The 14,835-nt window shown below is 41.9% G+C and overlaps 1 protein-coding gene across 1 annotated transcript in view; it reads left to right on the top strand.

Annotated features, from left to right (window-relative positions):
• The window catches only part of slc2a9l2 (solute carrier family 2 member 9, like 2), a 399,659-nt gene that overhangs the window by 121,976 nt on the left and 262,848 nt on the right, over window positions 1–14,835 (top strand). The window lies entirely within an intron of this gene.

Here is a 14,835-nt window from a genome sequence, read left to right as displayed (position 1 = left end):
TCCTCTGATGCTGCTTGGCCTGCTGTGTTCATCCAGCTCTACACCTTGTTATCTTATTTTTTTATGCTTGTTCATTTATTACAAGTCTGTGGGTTCTATTGTAATGGCCTGGAATTTGCAGCCCGAGAATGAAAAAACTGTCAACATTCACTGTCAACATTCATACAACCGATAGTAACTTCAGGAGTCCACAGATGCACAGTTAAACACTAAAATCCAGAAGCTGTTGTCAGTGTAACCATGCTCCTTCAAAGGGTGGGCTGTATACAATTTTTGCAGATTGGATAATTAGAAATCACAGATGTTTTCTGATGTTTACTTAATCATACTGTGTCCTCACTGTAAATAACAATGAAAACATTTATCCACATGGAATAAAAGGGACTAAGTGCTCAACGTTGAATTAAGTCATAATTGCTACTGAACAAGCTCTCTGGTGCTGAAAAACAGATGTAAAAATCATAACCATATTTGTTTGTTTCTTTTTCTAAATATCATGAGAGACATGGATAGGGTGAATAATCAAGGTCTTTTTCCCAGGGTAGGGGAGTCCAAAACTAGAGGGCATAGGTTTAAGGTGAGAGGCAAAAGATATAAAATGGACCTAAGGGCCAACTTTTTCACACAGAGGGTGATCCGTGTATGGAATGAGCTGCCAGAGGAAGTGGTGGAGGCTGGTACAATTACAACATTTAAAAGGCATCTGCATGAGTACATGAATAGGAAGGGTTTGGGGGAATATGGGCCAAATGCTGGCAAATGGGACGAGATTAATTTAAGATTTCTGGTCAGTATAGATGAGTTGGACTGAAGGGTTTGTTTCCATGCTGTACAACTCTATGACTCAATGAATTTATATGGGGGTGAATGCATTAGGGTGTGACGAATGCCGCATGCACATTGGCAAGAGAACTCACCCAATTGCCCACCAAACAGATAATTAAGAGCTGACAGATGACTGAAGGTGAGTATCTCCTCCCACATCACAGGCCTTGACTCTGAATAGCCAGGTTGCCCAAAGCTGTTGGTTAATCAGTCCAGCCCAGGCTGAGACCCCAAGGAATCTATTGGTGAGAAGGCATATTATTTTCATCTTTTGATAATACAAAATTTAAGAATTGCTGACAAAAGATACATTCTGTCACTGCTTTTCATGTTGTACTTAGCAGAATGTTCACACGAATACCAACATAACGGGGAATTACATTTAATACTGTATTAGAAACGAGTGGAGTATAATTTTAAGGTGAGAGGAGAAAGACTTACAAAAGAAATGGGTGTAAATTTTTTATACAGGGAATGGTTCATGTGTGGAATGAACTTCCAAAGGAAGTGGTGGATGCAGGCACAGTTCCAACCTATAAAAGACATTTAGGTAATTACCTGAATAAGACATGTTTGGAGGGATACGGGCCAGATGCAGGCAGGTGGGAATAGTTTAGTTTGGGATTATGGTTGGCATGGACTAATTGGATGGAAGGGTCTGTTTCCATGCTGTATGACTCTCGGAGTGGTAACTTGGTGGTAAGTGGTCACCACTTGGTACAGGCATTGCCATGGAGAATACACCTGTTAATTGATGACTGACAGCTAAGTACCAAGGTTGTTTAAATTTAATCTAAGCAGATTAGTCAAGGCAATAATCTAGAGAATGGCTGATGCTTGTTTTGTGAAATTAGGACAGGCTCAGTTTACATATATGTTCTTTCTGTCTGCAAGTGCACCATGCTACAAACCAAATTCACACTCTGAAATTGGCTGTTAGCATAATGCTTAACACATTCAGGATTACTTAGCAAATGTCCAATCATATCTAATGGTGGAGACTGTGTTTTGCATTCAGCAAGCACAGGCTGGATGGGTACAGCCAGTACCTTACTAAAGCAACACGCTGTTTGATATGATCTGTCAGCCCTAGAGATGTATGGCCTACCTATCCAGCATCACACTGGCATTGAAGCTCATAGATCACTTTACTTATTTGTGTGAGGCGCTGAATTTCTTTCTGGCTTGGCAGCTGCCTACTATTTTAGTGTACACATAAAGAAAGAAGTTGCATTTATACCAAACTGTTCATGAATTAAGGGCATCTCAAGTTCTTTACAACCAATTAAGTATATTTTTCTGAAATTTAGACAATGTTGTAATGTAAGACACAAGGGAGTCAAATAATGTGCTCTGTCTGCCATAGCCCATTAAGGGCTTGCGGCATTGGTTACCCATAGTGCAATCCTAACTTTGCCTGCACCATGAAAATGATGGCAATAGGGAAACCAGGAAAATGATTGGCTATTGCAACTTCACTATTTTGAGCTGAGACAGGAGATGCAAGTAAAGGGAAGCAGGGGTAAAGGTAAGTACAGAGTGTTGAAACATCTGCGTTTATCTAATTGTAAATTGTGAATAAATTTAAAAATGTAAAATCCCTTTTTAACTGCTCCTAAATTTTCAGCATTCTAGTGCGTTTGCCACGATTGGTATTTTCCTTTGTGAAACCTCACTGTGTGGGATATTCTAAGTACACCCACCAAGCACAACTTGGCCACAACCTGGAATATTATTATATTCCCCTAGAATTTAAAACAAAATGATGAAAGCCAGATATTCTTACCAAGAGAAAACATATGCTCACAAAATATAAATTCACAACGCGATTTGAAAAGAAAGTATCCAATTGTTTCTTAAATGGTTCCAGGGCTTTTGCCTTCACTGATCTATCCTACAAATTGCAAAGAGATGTTTCTTGATATCTTCTAAAAGCTGCCTTAATGAAATTGAACCCACACCCCCTTGTTCTACTCCCAATATTTAATAGTTTGTGACATAAGAATGGGAGAAAGAAAAGCAACTATTAGATTATTCACAATGTATTTGAGAGATGTGGTTGATATTTTTCATCCCTTACTGAGCTGAGGACATGAAGACTCAATCATTTAGGGCTAGAATTTAGTTTCTGTCAAACCTTTTTCTATTTTTTGAAGAATATTAATTAACCAATTGGAATTTTGTCATTTGTTTCAGTTTTCAGTAGATCTCTTGTGTTACCCATACATTCCCAGATTTTTAGAAATCAGTTTCCCAACTTGCCATCGGGAGTTATAAACCTGAAACCTCTATGTTTCTGCTCTGTTACCATAATCATGAGGGTGCCTCTAAGCATCTAACATTAGCCTCAGTCACTTGACTACAATTAACCTTCTTCCAAGTTAACTTTCAGGTCCCAAGATATATCTCTATAACTTTATTCAAGTTGTTAGACCAAGATGTTTGCTGTTTGATCCATTAGTTCGGTAAAGATCAAATAGCAATAATTAAAAGAAGAAAAGGAGATTTTCTTGATGTCATAGGTAATATTCTTCCAATACAACCAGATTCAGTGGCCATTCTTAATATTGTAATTTTCTCTGCTCGGAATAGCTGTGACATTTGCCTGTATTGAAACAGTTGTGGGCTTAATACAAAAAAAGGAACTAATTTTACATGAATCACTCTGAGCTTTTCCCAAGGGCTGTGATAAAGTGCAAAGCCAATGCGAGTTCTTTCTTTTATCTGTCATTGCTTTCGATACCCCCTTTTCATAGAACTTTGATATTTCCTCTCATGAGAACTGTGTGATAAACAGCTTCATGGAATCACAGTTCCTATATTGAAAGTTAAAGCGATTCATGGATATTTTATCCCATAAGTTGTACCGAAGTTTAAAACCATGAAATAAAATAGAATATTCTCAAATCAAGTGTATGGTATTCTGAAGTGCACGGACAGCAAACATTTTCTCTTGCCAATGGTGCGTCCAGACAGGATGAACTGTCTGAACATCATTGCCATTTTCTTGCTCTGAACCTTAAGGTAAAAATGAATAGCCACCTTTTGATATATGGTATATGGCAGCTGTAGATTCTATGAAATGCGTCATTTCTCATAGACAGCGTGATTTCAAGCCATTGGACTGGTTAGCTTGTCAGATAGTGCGCAGTTGTTGAGAGGGAATGAAAAACTCTGTGACAGAATAGAAACAGTCTGATTTTGGTTGATTAGATGACTGGAGTTTTCTCGATTGATGCTGGCATGAAATTGCTGTAGGAGAGAGAAAGCAAAAGATTGACGACTCCACTTCTGTCTGTGCATTCGAGATCAAATCTGTTCATCCATTTGTTTCTTTAGGAAGTCAATTAATAAATACTAGGAAACAACTAATAAATCATATAAACACTGCTCCTTACAAAAACAGATGTAAGATATTCTTCTTTCCTATTGATTAAGTTTTTTCAATCAATTACTGATCAGCTCTATCTTTTGTTTTCTTTTACAACTTCTGAATTTCTTCTTGTTAGAGGCATTGTTGAACGAGAAAACGACACACTCCTGTTTCAGGCAATAAGTTCTCAAAAAATGAATGCTTGGACCAGTTAAATACACTATATTTAAAAACATAACCTCATTCTCATTTCTGTTACAATGTACCCTGATCCTCTAGCCAACAACCTTTATTAGAGAGATGGACAAGAGACAGGTCTGTGGGCTGGTTATGATTGAATTATTTTTGCGTTGACTGTGGCAAGATTTGGAATTGGTTTGTAGAATAGATCCTTGGGGAATATAATTGAAATTAATCAAATGTATTTAATAGAGTGACCTTTGGCTTACAGAACAATGATATTGCTACCTTGTACGCACTTGATTGAATTCATGCCTAGAGCTTTAGATAAATAGAATGTTTTCATTCATAGTGGCACTCAGTCCCGTGTATTCAATTGTTTTGAAGTTTTAGAACATTTTAAAAACACCAACTCCAGTCCAATCAGTTTAACCTCAGTGGTGGAGAAAATGTTTGAAATGATAATTCTGTAAAGGATTAACAGTCACTTGGCTAAATATGGGTTAACCAAGGAAAGCCAACAAAGATTTGTTAAAGGAAAATTATATTTACTTCAAGTGAGCATACTGGGAACTTCATACATTGGTATAAAGGGCCCTGTTCTCTGAAGTTAGAAAAAGCTGTACACACAATTCACCTGTTCCATCTCAACAAAATGGTGACAACATTTTCTGGTTCATTCTTTAGGGCAATGCCTTTGATCAATCAGTGTCAGTCTGCCTGGTTGAAATTTAAACAAGCTCAGCAGTTAACCATCAGTCATTATCCAACTGGTTCATTTTTCATGGCAGTGCCTCTACTAAAACCATGTCCACTTGCAAAACAATCAGCACTCTCTCTTGTTGTGTGCAAGATAAAGAGCTTTGACAAAATGTGACTTTTTTCAATAAGAAAAAATGCGGACACGGGGACTCCTGGGTAAGTGAAATATTTGGGCAGTGGCTAAACCCGAAACATTACATGTGTAGTGTCTCCCATCCATCCTCCTCCTCTAACCAAACAAAAGACTGCGTGGAGGGTCGGTAAGGTAAGGCTTTTTTTTATTCTTCTGGAAATCTAGAGTAGAGGGAATGGAAGCTAGGGCAGTTGCATGCTCCTTTTGTAGGATGTGGGAGGTAAGGGTCACTATTTTTGTCCGTTCTGACTTCACCCACGAGAAGTGCACCCAACTCCAGCTCCTCAAAAACTGCGTTAGGGAACTGGAGCTAGAACTGGATGAACTCCGGATCATTCGGGTGGCTGAGGGGTTGATAGAGAGGAATTGTGGGGAGGTAGTCACACCTAAGTTACAGGATAAAGCTGGGTGACTGTCGGGAGAGGGAAAGGGAATAGACAGACAGTGCAGGGATCCTGTGGCCGTTCCTCTCAATAATAAGTATACTGCTTTGGATACTGTTGGGGGTGTTGACCTCCCAGGGGAAAGCCATAGTGGCCAGGTCTCTGGCATTGAGCCTGGCCCTGTGGCTCAGAAGAGAAGGGGAGTGAATAGGAGAGTGATAGTAATAGGAGATTCACTGGTTAGGGGAACAGACAGGAGATTCTGTGGTACCAAGCGAGACTCCCGGATGGTATGTTGCCTCCTGGGTGGCAGGGTCAGGGATGTCTCGGATCAAGTCTGCAGGATTCTTATGGTGGAGGGTGAGCAGTCAGAAGTCGTGGTACACATCTGTACCAATGACCTAACTAGGAAAAGGGATGAGGACCTGAAAAGTGATTATAGGGAGTTAGGATGGAAGCTGAAAGCCAGGACAAGCAGAGTAGTAATCTCAGGATTGCTATGGGTGCCACGGGCTAGTGAGGCCAGAAACAGAGAGCAAGTGCAGCTGAACACGTGGCTATAGAGCTGGTGTAGGAGGGAGGGTTTCAGGTTTGTGGATCATTGGGATATCTTCTGGGGAAGGTGGGACCTGTACAGGAAGGACGGGTTGCACCTGAACTGGAGGGGCACCAATATCCTGGACAGGAGGTTTGCTAGAGCTCTTTGGGAGTGTTTAAGCTAGTTTGGCAGAGGGATGGGAACCGGAGCTACAGATCAGAGGATGGGGTAGCTGGTGTACAGGCAGATACAGCATGCAGAGAGTCTGCGAGGAAGGATAGACAGTTGATAGGTCAAAGTTGCAGTCAGTGTGACGGGTTAAAGTGTGTCTATTTTAATACAAGAAGCGTCAGGAGTAAGGGTGACGAACTTAGAGCATGGATCAGTACTTGGAACTACAATGTTGTGGCCATTACGGAGACTTGGATGACGCAGGGGCAGGAATGGTTGGTGGATGTTCCGGGGTATAGATGTTTCAATAGAAATGATGGGGGTGGGAGGAGGTAAAAGAGTTGGGGGAGTGGCATTGCAAATCAGGAATGGTATCACAGCTGCAGGAAGGGAGGTCGCGGAGGAGAGTTTCTCCACTGAGTCAGTATGGGTGGAAGTCAGAAACAGGAAAGGAGCAGTCACTTTATTGGGAGTTTTCTATAGACCACCCCAGTAACAACTGAGACACTGAGGAACAGATTGGGAGGCGGATTTTGGAAAGGTGCAGAAGTAATAGGGTTGTTGTCATGGGTGACTTCAACTTCCCTAATATAGACTGTAACGTCCTAAATGCAAATAGTTTGGATGGAGCAGGTTTTGTCAGGTATGTCCAGGAAGGATTCCTGACTCAATATGTAGATAGACTAGAGGACAGGCCATATTGGATCTGGTGCTTGGCAACGAACCAAGTCAGGTGTTAGATCTCGGTAGGAGGGCATTTTGGTGATAGCGATCACAATTCCCTGACCTTTACTATAGCCATGGAGAGGGATAGGAGCAGACGGTATGGGGAAAGTATTTAATTGGGGGAGGGGGAAATTACGATGCTATAAGGCGAGAACTACAGAGCACCAGTTGGGATCTGATGTTCTCAGGGAAATGCACAACAGAAATGCGGAGGGAGCACTTGCTGTGAGTGCTGGTTAAGTTGGTCCCACTGAGGCAAGGAAAGGACGGTAAGGTGAAGGAACATTGGATGACAAGACATGTTGAACACCTAGTCAAGAGGAAGAAGGAAGCTTACGTAAGGTTGAGGAAGCAAGGATCGGACAGGGCTCTAGAGGGTTACAAGGTAGCCAGGAAGAAACTGAAGAATGGACTTAGGAGAGCTAGAAGGGGGCATGAAAAAGCCTTGGCGGGTAGGATTAAGGAAAACACCAAGGCGTTCTATACTTATGTGAGGAACAAGAGGATGGCCAGTGTGAGGGTAGGGCCAATCAGGGATAGTGGAGGGAACTTGTGCCTGGAGTTGAAGGAGGTAGGGGAGGTCCTTAATGAATACTTTGCTTCAGTATTCACCAGTGAGAGGGACCTTGTAGTTTGTGAGGACAGCATGAAACAGGCTGAAATGCTTGAACAGGTTGATGTTAGGAAGGAGAATGTACTAGAAATTTGAAAAACATGAGGATAGATAAGTCCCCTGGGCCAGACGGGATATACCCAAGGCTACTACGGGAAGTGAGGGAAGAGATTGCTGCCCCTCAGGAGGTTATCTTTGTGTCCTCACTGTCCACTGGAGTAGTACCAGATGACTGGAGGGTGGCAAATGTTATTCCATTGTTCAAGAAAGGGAATAGGGATAATCCTGGGAATTACAGACCAGTCAGTCTGACTTCTCTGGTGGGAAAATTATTGGAGAGGATTCTGAGAGATAGTATTTATGATTATTTAGAAAAACATAGTTTGATTAGAGACAGTCAGCATGGCTTTGTGAGGGGCAGGTCATGCCTCACAAGCCTTATTGAATTCTTTGAGGATGTGACAAAACACATTGATGAAGGTAGATTAGTGGATGTGGTGTATATGGATTTTAGCAAGGCGTTTGATAAGGTTCCCCATGGTAGGCTCATTCAGAGAGTAAGGAGGCATGGGATTCAGGGAGATTTGGCTGTCTGGATACAGAATTAGCTGTCCAATAGAAGACAGAGGGTGGTAGTAGATGGAGAGTATTCAGCCTGGAGCTCGGTGACCAGTGGTGTGCCGCAGAGATCTGTTCTGGGACCTCTGCTCTTTGTGATCTTTATAAATGACTTGGATGAGGAAGTGGAAGGGTGGGTTAGTGAGTTTGCCAATGACAAAATGGAAAAAACGGTAAATGGAAAAGCCCTGGGGAAAATTGATGCATAGAGAGATCTGGGTGTTCAGGTCCATTGTACCCTGAAGGTGGCAACGCAGGTCGATAGAGTAGTCAAGAAGGCATACGGCATGCTTTCATTCATCACACGGGGTATTGAGTACAAGAGTTGGCAGGTCATGTTACAGTTGTATAGGACTTTGGTTTGACCACATTTGGAATACTACGTACAGTTCTGGTCGCCACATTACCAAAAGGATTTGGATGTTTTGGAGAGGGTGCAGAGGAGGTTCACCAGGATGTTGCCTGGTATGGAGGGCGCTAGCTATGAAGAGAGGTTGAGTAGATTAGGATTATTTACATTAGAAAGACGGAGGTTGAGGGAGGACCTGATTGAGGTCTACAAAATCATGAGAGGTATAGACAAGGTGGATAGCAAGAAGCTTTTTCCTAGAGTGGGGGACTCAATTACTAGGGGTCACAATTTCAAGGTGAGAGGGGAAAAGTTTAAGGGAGATATGCATGGAAAGTTCTTTACGAAGAGGGTGGTAGGTGCCTGGAACACGTTGCCAGCGGAGGTGGTAGAGGCGGGCACGATAGCATCATTTAAGATGTATCTAGACAGATACATGAATGGGCAGGGAGCAGAGGGATACAGATCCTTGGGAAGTAGGCGACAGGTTTAGATAGAGGATCTGGATCGGCGCAGGCTTGGAGGGCCGAAGGGCCTGTTCCTGTGCTGTAATTTTTCTTTGTTCTTTGTTCTTTGACACGAAGACTGGTGGAGTTGTAGACAGTGTGGAGGGCTGTTGTAGGTTGCAACGGGACATTGACAGGATGCAGAGCTGGGCAAAGAAGTGGCAGATGGAATTCAACCTGGAAAAGTGTCAAGTGATTCATGTGAATGCAGAATACAGGGATAATGGCAGGATTCTTGGCAGTGTGGAGGAACAGAGGGATCTTGGGGTCATCGTCCATAAATCCCTCAAAGTTGCTACCCAAGTTGATAGGGTTGTTAAGAAGGCGTATGGTGTGTTGGCTTTCATTGGCAGGGGAATTGAGCTCAAGAGCCGTGAGGTTATGCTGCAGCTATATAAAACCCTGGTTAGACCACACTTGGAATATTGAGTTCGGTTTTCTGGTCGCCTCATTGTTGGAAGCATGTGGAAGCTTTAGAGAGGGTGCAAAGGAGATTTACCAGGATGCTGCCTGGACTGGAGGGCAGGTCTCATGAGAAAAGATTGAGGAACCTAGGGCTTTTCTTATTGGAGCGAAGAAGGATGAGAGGTGACTTGATGGAGGTATACAAGATGATGAGGCATAGATAGAGTGGATAGCCAGAGACTTTTTCCCAGGGCGGAAATGGATATCACAAGGGGGCATAATTTTAAGGTGATTGGAGGAAGGTATGGGGAGATGTCAGAGGTAGGTTCTTTACACAGAGAGTGGTGGGTGCGTGGAATGCACTGCCAGTGGTGGTAGTAGAGTCAGATACATTAGGGACATTTAAGCGACTCTTGAATAGGCACATGGATGATAGTAAAATGAAGGGTATACAGGTTAGTTTGATCTTAAAGTAGGATAATAGGTCAGCACAATATCTTGGGCCGAAGGGCCTATACTGTGCTGTACTGTTCTATGTTAAGATTAACCTGTTTGAGTTTTATGATAAGGCAATAGAAAGGATTGATGATAGTAATGCTGTTAATGTAGTCGACATGGATTTCCAAAAGGCATTTGCTAAACTATTGTAAACTGACCTGTGAGCAAAGTTTGAGCCCTTGGAATACAAGAGAGCACAGCAATATGATACACAAAGGAGAGTAACAGTGAACAGTCAGACTCGAAGAAGGTGTGTAGGGCATTCCCCAGATATACACGTTCAGACTCATAATCATCATGATATTAGCTATTGATTTACAGGGCACAATTGTGGATAGTATGAAACCAAAAAGTACTGTTAACCAGGAGAAGATGGTATAGAACTAAACCAATATATAGGTAGGTTTGTGAAATAGAAGGTGAAATTAAATTCAGAGAAGCATAAAATAATTTATTTCGGTATGTAGAATGTGGAGAGGCAACATACAATAAGGGATACAATTCTGCAGATGTAGTTGGTGTATATGTACACAAGCCATTGACAGTGGCAGATTGAAAGAGAAATGTAATGTAAATAATGGGGCCTCAAGGTTTGTTAGCGATTTCTGAAACTTCTTTTTTTCAGATTAGCGGAAACAGCCATGGTTTGGAGACACAGTTATTTTTATTTTGTTTTGAGTTTTGGACCATCCTGTGATGTCCTTGGGTCAGGACGGCTGTCTAGACCAGTGACCCGGGATGGGAAGGATAAAGTGACCTTAGAGTGTTAGTGCTAGACTAGAAGTGTAACTCTAAAGAGGTTACCTAAAGCTGAGTAACTTAAACTCAGGTGTGTAATAGCTCAGGAAGAAGCTATCTACAGTTCCAAGCAATACATTGAAACTGCAAGTGACTAAAACCTATTGCACCAATAAATATAGAGACTCTGATGTGAATATGATATGAGTGATTTATTGGGTATTGTACCAGGGCCATGTTTTGGGTACTATACAAATCAATTTGTTTTTCCTTTTCAATTTTGTTTTGGGATTAAAAGGATAAAATTCAACAAGTGTATTTAAAAATCTTTGAATTTGTATTATCAGTAGATGAATTAGTTTATTCTATTTTACCATTTCTTTTGTTAATAAGCTTCTGATTTATTGTTAAAGCAAAATCAGTAGCATTGTGTGATTATGTTTTACATTGTTAAAACAAAACAAATCAAAATCTGATCTATTAAACCAGGTTCCTATCTGGGATCTGACTTGTCTAGTAATAATATAAGATGGGGTCATAAATGTAGTTAATGAAGCATATGGCATTAATGTATCAATGTATCAGGATACAAAAGCCTGGAAGTTAAATTAATCCTGTATAAAATACTCGGTCAACCTCAAATGGAGTACTGCATCCAGTTTGTAGTTTTAGGATGGATGCGAAGGCATTAGAGGAGGTGCAAAGATCAGGAAAATAGTTCCAGAAATGAGGAACTTCATTTCTGTAGAAATACTTGGAGAAGTTGTGACAGTTCTCCTTGGACAATAGAAGGATGAAGGGAGATTCAATAAAGACACTAAAAATCGTGAGGTGCTTGGGCAGAGTGTAGAGAGAAACTGTTCTCATCAGTGCAAGGATTGAGAACCAGAAGACACAAATTTAAAATAATGGACAAACAAAGTGATGATGACATGAAGAAAAACTTGTTTGTACAGCAAGTGTTTAGGATTTTAAATACATGCCTGACAGTTAGGTGGGCATAGGATGAACTGAGGACTTTAAAGGGTATTGGGTCATTATCTGAAAAGGAAGAATGTTCAGGGCCATGGGGATAAGACAGGGGAATGGCCCCAGGTGAATTGCTCCCTTCAGAAGGTAACACAGACATGGTGGGGCAAATAGCCTCTTTCTGTGCTGTAACTGATCCATTACTTTATGACTGCTGATGTTAGGTTTAATATCTAGAATTTAATCCAAGCCTTTCACATGACTTCCATCCTGTCACTCCTGATTGTGCCCATTTCTGTCAAAAAGCAAAAAATACAAATTTTCACAATGTCGTCCTTAATAAAAAGTGACACATTTATCTACAGTCTTCGTATCCATGTTAAACTATAAATTCCAGTTCATCTATTGCACAGCTCTCCATCACTGCGGGCAGACCTTTCCACTCCTTTGAGTAACATGTGTCATGGTGAGAAAGTTGGGGATATACAGCAAGAATGTAAAAATCAGATGCTTGACATCAAGAAAAATATTTTTGAATTTGAGATTTAAACAGTCATTCCTAAATTTCACTAATGCAGCCACCATATTTTCATACATATGAATTTTATTGTAACTAATCTCACCCCAATTCTCCCTGGCTTCCTTGGAATGCTGTAGAGTTTCTCCAGCAATTTCTGGTTTTGTTCCAGGGTTTGAATTACTTTCTGTTGATTATATGGAAGCAGGCTCCAAGACTTCAATTAACTTACAGCCCATGAGCTTTTCTGCTGATCATTCAGCCCAAATTGTCCACATCGACCCTCTGAAGAACATCCACCCAGATACACCCCCTACCCTATCCCTATAACCCTCATGGCTAACCCACCTAGCACATCCCTGGATACTGGGCAATTTAGCATGACCAATCCACCTAACCTGCACGTCTTTGGACTGTGGGAGGAAGCCAGAGCATGCCGCAGAAACCCACACAACAGACAAAGTGTAAACTGCACACAGACAGTCAATCCAAGGTTGGAATCGAACCCGGGTCCCTGGGGCTGTGTGGGAGTAGTAGCAACCATCAAGCCATCGCGCTGCCCCTAAATATAAACGAATAAATATTTTCTTATCCATATGATTGTATGTATGATATCTTCAACCAACAGCACCTTAAAGCATCGGGTCTTCCTCATTGGTAGGAGGAAGCAGCAGTCAGTGAGACAGGACTGTAACATTCTATGGTGCTGAGGCTAGGTTTCTGTCAGTATATCATAACCGAGAGCATTGTGCAATCTAGCCCATCATGATGAACAACACGTTAGGAGCAATCCTGAGAAACTTCCTTTTGAAACTTCCAGCATCATTTAGCCTTCAACATTTCAGAGTTTGTGTATACTGATAAACTTCCAATGAGCATTCTGTAGGACAGGATTTAACGCGGAAGGGTTAGCACTTAGTGCAGCTTCTCTCAGCAGGCCGCTGTGCTATGAGGGAGAGTGGAGATGTGAACAACCCATTGTACACCTCCCAGCCTTCAGTGGCATGTGTTCATTTGCAATGCCGCAAGATAGAATGCAACGTTGCAGCTTCAGCGAGCTTCTGCAGACATGATGGGCTAAATGGCCTCCTTCAGCACCACAATGTTCTGTTCATCTCGGGCGGCATTTGGCCAGCAGTCTCCTGCTCAGATGCAGGAATCTCACCTTCCTTTTGGCTTGGACTTCTACAGGCCTCCGGTATCATAGGTGGGAACTGGGGAGAGCTGGGCAACTCGTGTGAGCAAGCTTCTGGGGCTCCTCTGCCTGTTGGCAACACCACACCTCCCTGAAGAGGAAGGGATGTTTGGGGTGAAGTTGAGCTCCCTCGATCCCCTTCACTTTGGATTGTTACTAATCACCAACGAATGTAGCGATGGAATGCAGGTCCATGCACATATCCGGCAGTCACTGAGGGACCTGGCTCTCCAGGCAGTAGTCAACCTGTCGATGGAGACAGGTAGACACACGGATGCAGTTATAAAAGTAAAATACTGCAGGTGCTGGAAATCTGATTAAAGGCAGAGAATTCTGAAGGAACTCAGCAAGTCTGGCAGCGTCTGTGGAGACAGCACATACCACAATTTGGGGCGGCATTGTGGCTCAGTGGTCAGCACAGTGCCAGGATCCAGGTTCAATTCCAGCCTTGGCCAACTGTCTGTATGGAGTTTGCACATTCTCCCTGCGTCCGCATCTGTTTCCTCCCACAGTCCAAACATGTGCAGGTTAGGTGGATTAGCCATGTGGAAATGCAGGGTGACAGGGATAGGGTAAGGGGGCGGGTCCAGGTGGGATGCCCTTTGGAGGCTTAGTGGGGTCTCATTGTGCTTCTACACTGTAGGAACTCTATGAGAAACAGACTTAATGTTTGAGTCCAGTTTGTCTCCTTTAGAACTTTAGTGCTGGTTCAGTTAGTGCCAACCTGCATGTGTAGACATCTACTCCTTGCATTGCCATGCTGTCATGATTGCTCGCACTTGGCACTTCAGCTTTTTAGAATTGTTCTTTCAGGAAACTGGTACAGCATGTCCCATTATAATATAAACCTGTCAACAATTTGTATGCTTCTCCGTATTGAACTTTGGGGAAGTAATCCATTTTGGTTATTTGCAACTAAATGAACACATCAGCACAAAATCATGGCTTCACAAATTCCCTTTTAATGTCTTTCATCTAGCCGACAGCAGAAAGAGCTCATTGCTGCTGAGTCACTACACTAGAGACAATTTGGCTTCATGTGAATTATGACATATGAATACAGTGAGATATGCAGCTTCTTTTAAAAACCTATCAGGATGCAAATAATACTGCAAGACACAATGGGAGCTTTCAAAGTTCATTTCTGTTGAAAAAGGGACTGGTTATGGAAAGATTTTCTACTGTTTTTAAATGGCCACCACAGTTTTGAAATAGTATGATGCAATAATCAGTCTACAGTTAATTAATGGGTTTACATAAAGTTGCTATTTCCTAAGATGTTAATTTAGAGAGCTAATGCTGCAGCAGAATTTCACGCAAACGTTGAACACAACAT

This window comes from Rhincodon typus, chromosome 1 (genome assembly GCF_021869965.1).
Source record: "Rhincodon typus isolate 14 chromosome 1, sRhiTyp1.1, whole genome shotgun sequence".
Taxonomy (NCBI): Eukaryota; Metazoa; Chordata; class Chondrichthyes; order Orectolobiformes; family Rhincodontidae; genus Rhincodon; species Rhincodon typus.
This window is presented reverse-complemented; position numbering and strand designations above follow the sequence as displayed.